This window comes from Colobus angolensis, unplaced genomic scaffold (genome assembly GCF_000951035.1).
Source record: "Colobus angolensis palliatus isolate OR3802 unplaced genomic scaffold, Cang.pa_1.0 Scaffold390, whole genome shotgun sequence".
In the NCBI taxonomy this organism is placed as follows: domain Eukaryota; kingdom Metazoa; phylum Chordata; class Mammalia; order Primates; family Cercopithecidae; genus Colobus; species Colobus angolensis.
In genome coordinates this window covers 561,572-569,220 of record NW_012117266.1, presented here as the reverse complement: position 1 = coordinate 569,220, position 7,649 = coordinate 561,572, and positions in this window count along the sequence as shown.

Below are 7,649 nucleotides of genomic sequence, written 5' to 3'. Positions count from 1 at the left end.
CTTCTCCCAGAAGCTAAGAACTTAAGGGCTATGGTCTCCTCCACATAATAGACACTCCTCCCCGATACTGCTAGACAGAAATGACCTCTTTTAAAGAAATTAGCAAGTACCTTCAACAAATTTGTTAGTAGCCTCTGACAGCCCCACACTGGAGATCTTAGAAGCACCAAAAATAAAAAGATACGATCCCTGTCATAAAGGGACTTAGGACGCAGAAGAAGTGAGGACCCCCTGGGCCTAAAGCAGCATCCCATGGTGTGTAAGAACAAACCAGATTCAATCCCAACTCAGTCACTGACTGGCCGTGTGACCACAAGGCCATGCAAGCTACTTAACCCTCAGTTTCCTCACCTACAAGATAGAGATCATGAATCCACCTCCCAGTGTTGACACAGGATCATGCAAAAAAGCGTAGCTCTCTACAGGAGATATTATCATCAGCATGAATCATTAGATGCTAAGACCAAGAAGTATAAATGTTAAAAGATAGGAAAGGTCAAGGAAATGTTAAAACTAGGAGACCTGGAAACTGGATAAACAAAGAGTAAAGAGAGATGAAGAAAAAAAAAGCAAATGTATTCTTCCTAAGCCAAACTCACTGGTGTCATTCACAAACACAAGGAATTCTTGACCAAAAAGATGACTAAGATAACTGCTTCAACAGCACACTCTGGAGCCCACGGAACTGGGAGAGCGCCCATTGAGTACAGATATTGCAGATTACTGTGGGGAAAAAAAATCAGTGAATCAGCATTACCATCTTAGATGTTTAAAGCCTCTGAAGTTTTCTTAGCTGGGAAGATCGTCAAAGGTTACTATTCCAGCTCCTTTTAAAAGCTGATGTCAGGCTGGGTGCAGTCGCTCACACTTGTAATCCTAGCAATTTGGGAGGCTGACGCGGGCACATCACCTGAGGTCGGGAGTTCAAGACTAACGTGGCCAACATGGTGACACACTGTCTCGACTAAAAACACAAAAATCAGCCAGGCGTGGTGGCAGGCGCCTGTAGTCCCAGCTACTCAGGAGGCTGAGGCAGGAGAATTCCTTGAACCTGGGAGGCGGAGGTTGCAGTGAGCCAAGATCTTGTGCCACTGCACTCCAGCCTGGGCGACACGGTGAGACTCTGTCTCAAAAAAAAAAAAAAAAACTGATACCCACAACAGGAAACCACCGACTTGCTCAAGGTCCCACAGCTTGCTGGAGACAGAGCTCTGATTACAACCCAGGCACTGGTGGCTGCTCTCGTAGTTTTCTGCCCAGCACGACTACTTCTCTTCACAGCAGGAAATCAGCCACCTACACAGGCTCCCTCCCCATTTCCATCTCTCTTCCCATCCTTAATAGCACTCTCTCTAAACTCATGCACTCTCACAAGTACACACACACACACACACACACACACACACACACGCATACGCATACACATCCTTTTCCTCTTCTTTTTGCTTCCTTCCATATCTTTTTTAAAGGTATAGTGAAATACACATACCATAACATTTATCATCTTAACCCTTCTTAAGTGTACAGTTCAGCGTTATTAAGTACATTCACATTATTGTGCAAATATCACCAGCATCCATCTTCCGAACTCTTTCCATCTTGCTAAACTGAAAGTCTATACCCATCCAACACAAACTCCCTTGAATTTCACTCCTCTGGGTCCCTCATACAAGTGGAATCACATAGTATTTCTCTTTGTGACTGGCTTATTTTACTTAATATAATGTCTTCAAGGTTCATCCGTGCTGGAGCATGTATCAGAATTTCCTTCCTTTTTGGCCAGGCACAGTGGCTCGTGCCTGTAATCCCAGCACTTTGGGAGGCTGAAGCAGTTGGATCACTCAAGGTCAGGAGTTCAAGACCAGCCCGGGCAACATGGTGAAACCCCGTCTCTATTAAAAATACAAAACTTAGCCAGGCACAGTGGCACAAGCCTGGAATCCTAGCTACTTGGGTGGTTGAGTCAGGAGAATCTCTGTAACCAGGAGGCAGAGGTTGCAGTGAGCCAAGATCCAGAGGTTGCGGTGAGTCAAGATCCAGAGGCTGCAGTAAGCCAAGATCGTGCCACTATACTCCAGCCTAGGCGACAAAGGGAGATCCTGTCTCAAACAAACAAACAAAAAACTTCCTTCTTAAGGCTAAATCATATTCCATTGTATGTATACACATTTGGTGACCCATTCAATCAACAGACACTTAGGTGGCTTCTACTTTTGACTATTGTGAATAATGCTGTTATGTGCGTGGGTACACAAGTATCTCTCTAAATGTCTGCTTTCAATTCTTTTGGGTAGAGACCCAGAAGCGAAATTGCTAGATCATATGGTAATTCTATTTTTAATTTTTTGAGATGCATGCACCTTTTTAAATTTTCTTTTTTTTTTTTTTTTTTGAGACAGAGTCTTGCTCTGTCACCCAGGATGAAGTGCAGTGGAAGGATCTCAGCTCACGAAACCTCCGCCTCCCAGGTTCAAGCAATTCTCTTGCCTCAGCCTCCTGAGTAGCTGGGATTACAGGCACCTGCCACCATGCCCCACTAATTTTTTTGTATTCTTAGTAGAGACGGGGTTTCACCATGTCGGCCAGGCTGGTCTTGAACTCCTGACCTCAGGTGATCCGCCCACCTCAGCCTCTCAAAGTGCTGGGATTACAGGTGTGAGCCTGTAAAAGGGACCATGCCTGGTCCCTTTTAAAATTATACCACACTTCTCCACAACTACAGCTAATAGCAAAGTATGTTTTCTTTTTTATTCAACTAATGTTTATTCAGCACCAATTATGTGATAGGCCTTGGGCTATGTACCAGGGATACAATCAATCATGACCTCAAGTCATGGTCCCCATCCTCTTGAGACTCACAGTCTAGCAGGAGGGACAGACAGGAATCAGATCACAGGCAGCTATCTGGAGCAGACAGACAACAGTGAAACTGACGCAGGCAGCAGGAACTCTGCCATCAATCCCATCATGGGAAGGTGTTTTAGAGTGGTAGCCCAGGGGTAGGTCTGTGCTGTGGGTTGAATTGAGCGCCTTAAAAGGTATGTTGAAGTCCTACCCCTCCCAGAACCTGTGACTGTGACCCAACTGGAAATAGGGTCTTTGCAGACATAATCAAGTTAAGATGAAGTCATACTGGCTTAAGGTGGGCCCTATTCTAATGACCAATATCCTAATAAAAAGAGGGAGACTTGGACACAGACATGGGGAAGGAGGACATGGAAGACACAGGCAGGCACAGGAAGGGCGCAGCTGCGCACTGAGGAAGCCACCAGAAGCTGGAAGAGGCAAGGACAGGTTCTTCCCTAGAGCCGTCAGAGTGAACGTGGCCCTGCTCACACCTCAATCGTGAACTTCGAGCCTCCTGAACTGTGGGAGACTACATTTCCATTGCTTGACAGTCCCCTCCATGGCACCCTGTTAGCACAGCCCTAGGAAACCCTACAGGGTGGAATGTGGCAAAGTCCTAGGTTGGATTCTTTTCTACCTTTCCTGGAGTGGGGAGGAGAGAGATAAGAGGAATAAAGAACTAGGTTTTCATATTGAAATTTCTTTCTTTTTTTTTGAGACAGAGTTTGGCTCTTGTTGTCCAGGCTGGAGTGCAATGGCACGATGTTGGCTGACCGCAACCTCCGCCTCCCTGGTTCAAGCAATTCTCCTGCCTCAGCCTCCCAAGTAGCTGGGATTACAGGAGTGCCTCACCACCATACCCAGCTAATTTTGTATTTTTAGTAGAGATGGGGTTTCTCCATGTTGTCAGGCTGGTCTCGAACTCCTGACCTCAGGTGATCTGCCCACCTCTGCCTCCCAAAGTGCTAGGATTACAGGCGTGAGCCACCGCGCCTGGACTCCTCTTGAAATTTCTAACCAACTTTCGATCCTGGCCTGTGGACCTGAGTCTCAGCTTCTGACTCTGTAGGGTGAGTGTGCCCTTAGACTATATCCAAGATCCCAGCATTGAAGGGGTCCTAAGATTCCCTCGGAGTTTTTTTCAAGCTGGCCCACAGGGGCAGATTCCGATTATCCCCATGGGAGAACAATGAGCACACTATTGGTATTGAGACATGACGCGCTGCAGGACATTTAGCAAACTGGGCTGTGCTAGGAACTCACCCTGCCCCTCCCCCGTGCCTTGTCATGTACAAAAATGCCTCCACCCATATCGCTAGAGAAGCCAGCAAGAGGTGAGACTCCCTGGAGGGAATCAGTCTTAAAGCTGGGTCATGGAGCAGGCCACTGATTTTCCATGAGATCTATGTTTGAATACATTTGGAGGATCTGTGTGCCTCAGTGGTGGAGATTATGGGGGATGGAGGGCACCCTGCACAATGGTTCTTCAGGACTACCCGACAAACGCTACCTGCTGAGACTGGGAGGTCACCCCAGGCAGAATCACCCACTTAGGGAACCACCACTACAGCTGGGAGTGTCTCGCCCTGGTTGGATGCATCAGGCGCGGCACAGGGAAGCCTCCTGAATATGACATGGAAAAAGGAAGCAGACATTCTCCGGTACAGGGGAGCAAACCCAGCTCTCCTGGAGTCCTGCAAAGCCCCCAGGACCCACTCGAGGACCATGTGAGCGCCAAGTCACCTGCCTGGCACAGGCGCCACTTCCCACCCACTCCTCGGGCACCCAAGTGTTCCAGCACCCATCACTGCACCTCCTCCGCCACCGTCAACACAAACACCCACGCCCCGGCAGGAAGTAAAAATAACCAGCCGTTTCATAGCATGCCTCATGCCTCATCTCCTTCCCGAGGCACGCCTCTCTCAGTCCCCTGCAGGCATCACGGAGCCACAGAGCGAGGAGAGGGGCAGGGAGTTAGACAGTTCCATGCCCTGTGCTTTGTCTACACTGTCAGACAGAGATCATCTCTAAAAGGGATAAAAGTCAGAGGCCCTTCCCTTGCAACAAACACGGGGCTGCAAGTTTCTCTCTCAGGGGCGCCCCCTACCTGGAATGTCAGTTCTTGCTACCAGCAAGTTCCAGATGCCTGGAGAGTCCGCCGAACTTCAGGGATTAGTCAGCCAATTGCCGCCTTGACACCCACTGCCGGCCCCTCCCCACCACGGCAGAGGTATTAGTGCCCAGGCAGAAAAGACATGAAAATCATAACCCCAGACCAGAACTAGCATCGTTATGAGGCACAGCCATCAAAGGACCTCCTAATAACAAACGCTGGTGCTATGGGATGAAGTGTATCCCCCAAAAAGATATGCTGAAGTCGTAACCCGGGGTACCTGTCAATGTAACTGTTATCAGTTTGCTAGGCTTGCCGTAACAAAATACCAGAGTCTAGGCGGTTTGAACAACAGCAACTTATTGTCTTACAGTTCTGGAAGTCGCGACCAAGGGGCCAGCAGGGTGGTTTCTCCTGAGGTCTCTCCTCAGCAGGCAGATGCTGCCTTGTTTCTCGCTGTGTCGTCAAATGGCCTCTGCTCTGTGCGTGCACATCCCTGGTGCCTCTATGTCCAAATTTCCCCTTCTCATAAGGACAACGGTCAGATGGATTAGAGCCCACCCTAAGGGTCTCATTTGCACTCCATCACCTCTTTAGAAGTCCTGTCTCCAAATACAATCACATTCTGATGTACTGAGGGTTCGGAATTCAACATAGGAAGTTTCAACATAGGACGTTTTGGGAGGACACATTTCAGCCCGTAACAGACCTCATTTGAAAACTGTTGACCGGGCGCGGTGGCTCAAGCCTGTAATCCCAGCACTTTGGGAGGCCGAGACGGGCGGATCATGAGGTCAGGAGATCGAGACCATCCTGGCTAACACGGTGAAACCCCATCTCTACTAAAAAATACAAAAAACTAGCCGGGCGAGGTGGCGGGCGCCTGTAGTCCCAGCTACTCGGGAGGCTGAGGCAGGAGAATGGCGTAAACCCAGGAGGCGGAGCTTGCAGTGAGCTGAGATCCGGCCACTGCACTCCAGCCTGGGCCCGAGACTCCGTCTCAAAAAAAAAAAAAAGAAACTGTTAGGCCGGGAGCAGTGGCCCACACCTGTAGTTCCAGCACTTTGAGAGGCCGAGGCAGGTGGATCACCTGAGGTCAGGAGTTCGAGACCAGCCTGGCCCACATGGTAAAACCCTGTCTCTACTAAAAATATAAAAAATGAGCCGGGCGTCGTGGCAGGCACCTGTAATACCAGCTACTCAGGAGGCTGAGGCAAGGAGGATTGCTCGAAACCAGGAGACGGGGGTTGCATGAGCTGAGATCGCACCACTGCACTTCAACCTGGGCAACAAGAGTGAAACTCCGTCTCAAAAAAAAAAAAAAGGCAAAAAAACTGTTTATTTTACGATGTCTTGCAGATGTAATTCATGAAGTTGAGGACATAATGGAATAGGGTGGTCCCTCAGTTCTCTATGAGCGGAGTCCTTGCAAGAAGAAAAGAGACACAAAGATACACCCAGGGAAGGTAACCATTTGAAAGCAGAGACACACAGGACAACGCCATGTGGCAACAGAAGAGAGACAAGTCAAAGAATGCCACAGGTTGCTGAGAAGCACCGTAAGTTAGGAAAAGGCAAAGAAGGATTCTACACAGAATCACGCGAGGAACCAATACCGCGGACACCTTGAGTCTGGGCTTGTGCTCTCCAGAACGAGAGAATAAACTTGTGTTGTTCTAAGTCTCCCTGTTGGTGGCACTTTGTTAGGGCAACTAGAACACTCGGCCCTAGGAAACCAGGGTGAGCAGTTGGCTGGACACTAAAGGCTCAGACCTCTGAGGCCACTTAGCCACACACAGAAAGCCTCCGTCAACATTATTTCCTTTTAATAAAATTCAATAATTGACTTGCAATGCAGCCTAGCAGAGGAATTCTCAGTGCAGACTCTGTGGCCAGACTGCCTGGGTTCAGAACCTTGCTCTGTCCCTTACCAGATACCTGACCTTGTCCAAGACACACACACCCAGGGCCTCAGTTTTCCTCATCTGTAAAAAGGGCATGATAATAATAGTATCTAGCTCATCCTGCTAGGAAAATCACGAGGCAATACTTACACAGTAATCAGTGCCTAGCACCGAGTCCAAGCTATGCAAGGGTTTGATAAGTCCTGACAAAGAGTTATGTCACCGAAGCATGCTTCTCTCAGTTGTATGTGACATCTCAAAGAGTCCTGGGTCGGGCCTCCCTGATCCTGGACTGATCATGTGTAACCTTAAAATTCACCAAAGTTTCAGGATGGCACTTTGCAGAAAGGGGAAATGTAATAATACAAAGGAAATATTCCTAAATGATTAAAATGCCCCAAGCTTACACCTCGTCGCTAGGGCAAGGGAAAAATATTATAAAAGAAAATTTAATTTGAGAATCTATTTGAAAAATCAGCTGGAAGTGACAGGCAGAAATAGACAAGAGAGACACCATTTCAGCCAAGGGCACGAGTGAGAGCGGCAGGTTAGGGTCAAGTGGCAAACCACAGCCCGTGGCAACCTGCCGCACAAACTCCTGGGTATGTCACACACAAAAACGTTGACAAGACATTTACCTAAGCTGCATGGGATGCACTGAATTTCCTTATCCTACTGCAATTTATTTCATTTTATTTTTTGAGACAGGGTCTCACTCTGTTGCCCAGGCTGGAGTGCGGTGGCACAATCTTGGCTCACTGCAGCCTTGACCTCCTAGGTTCAAG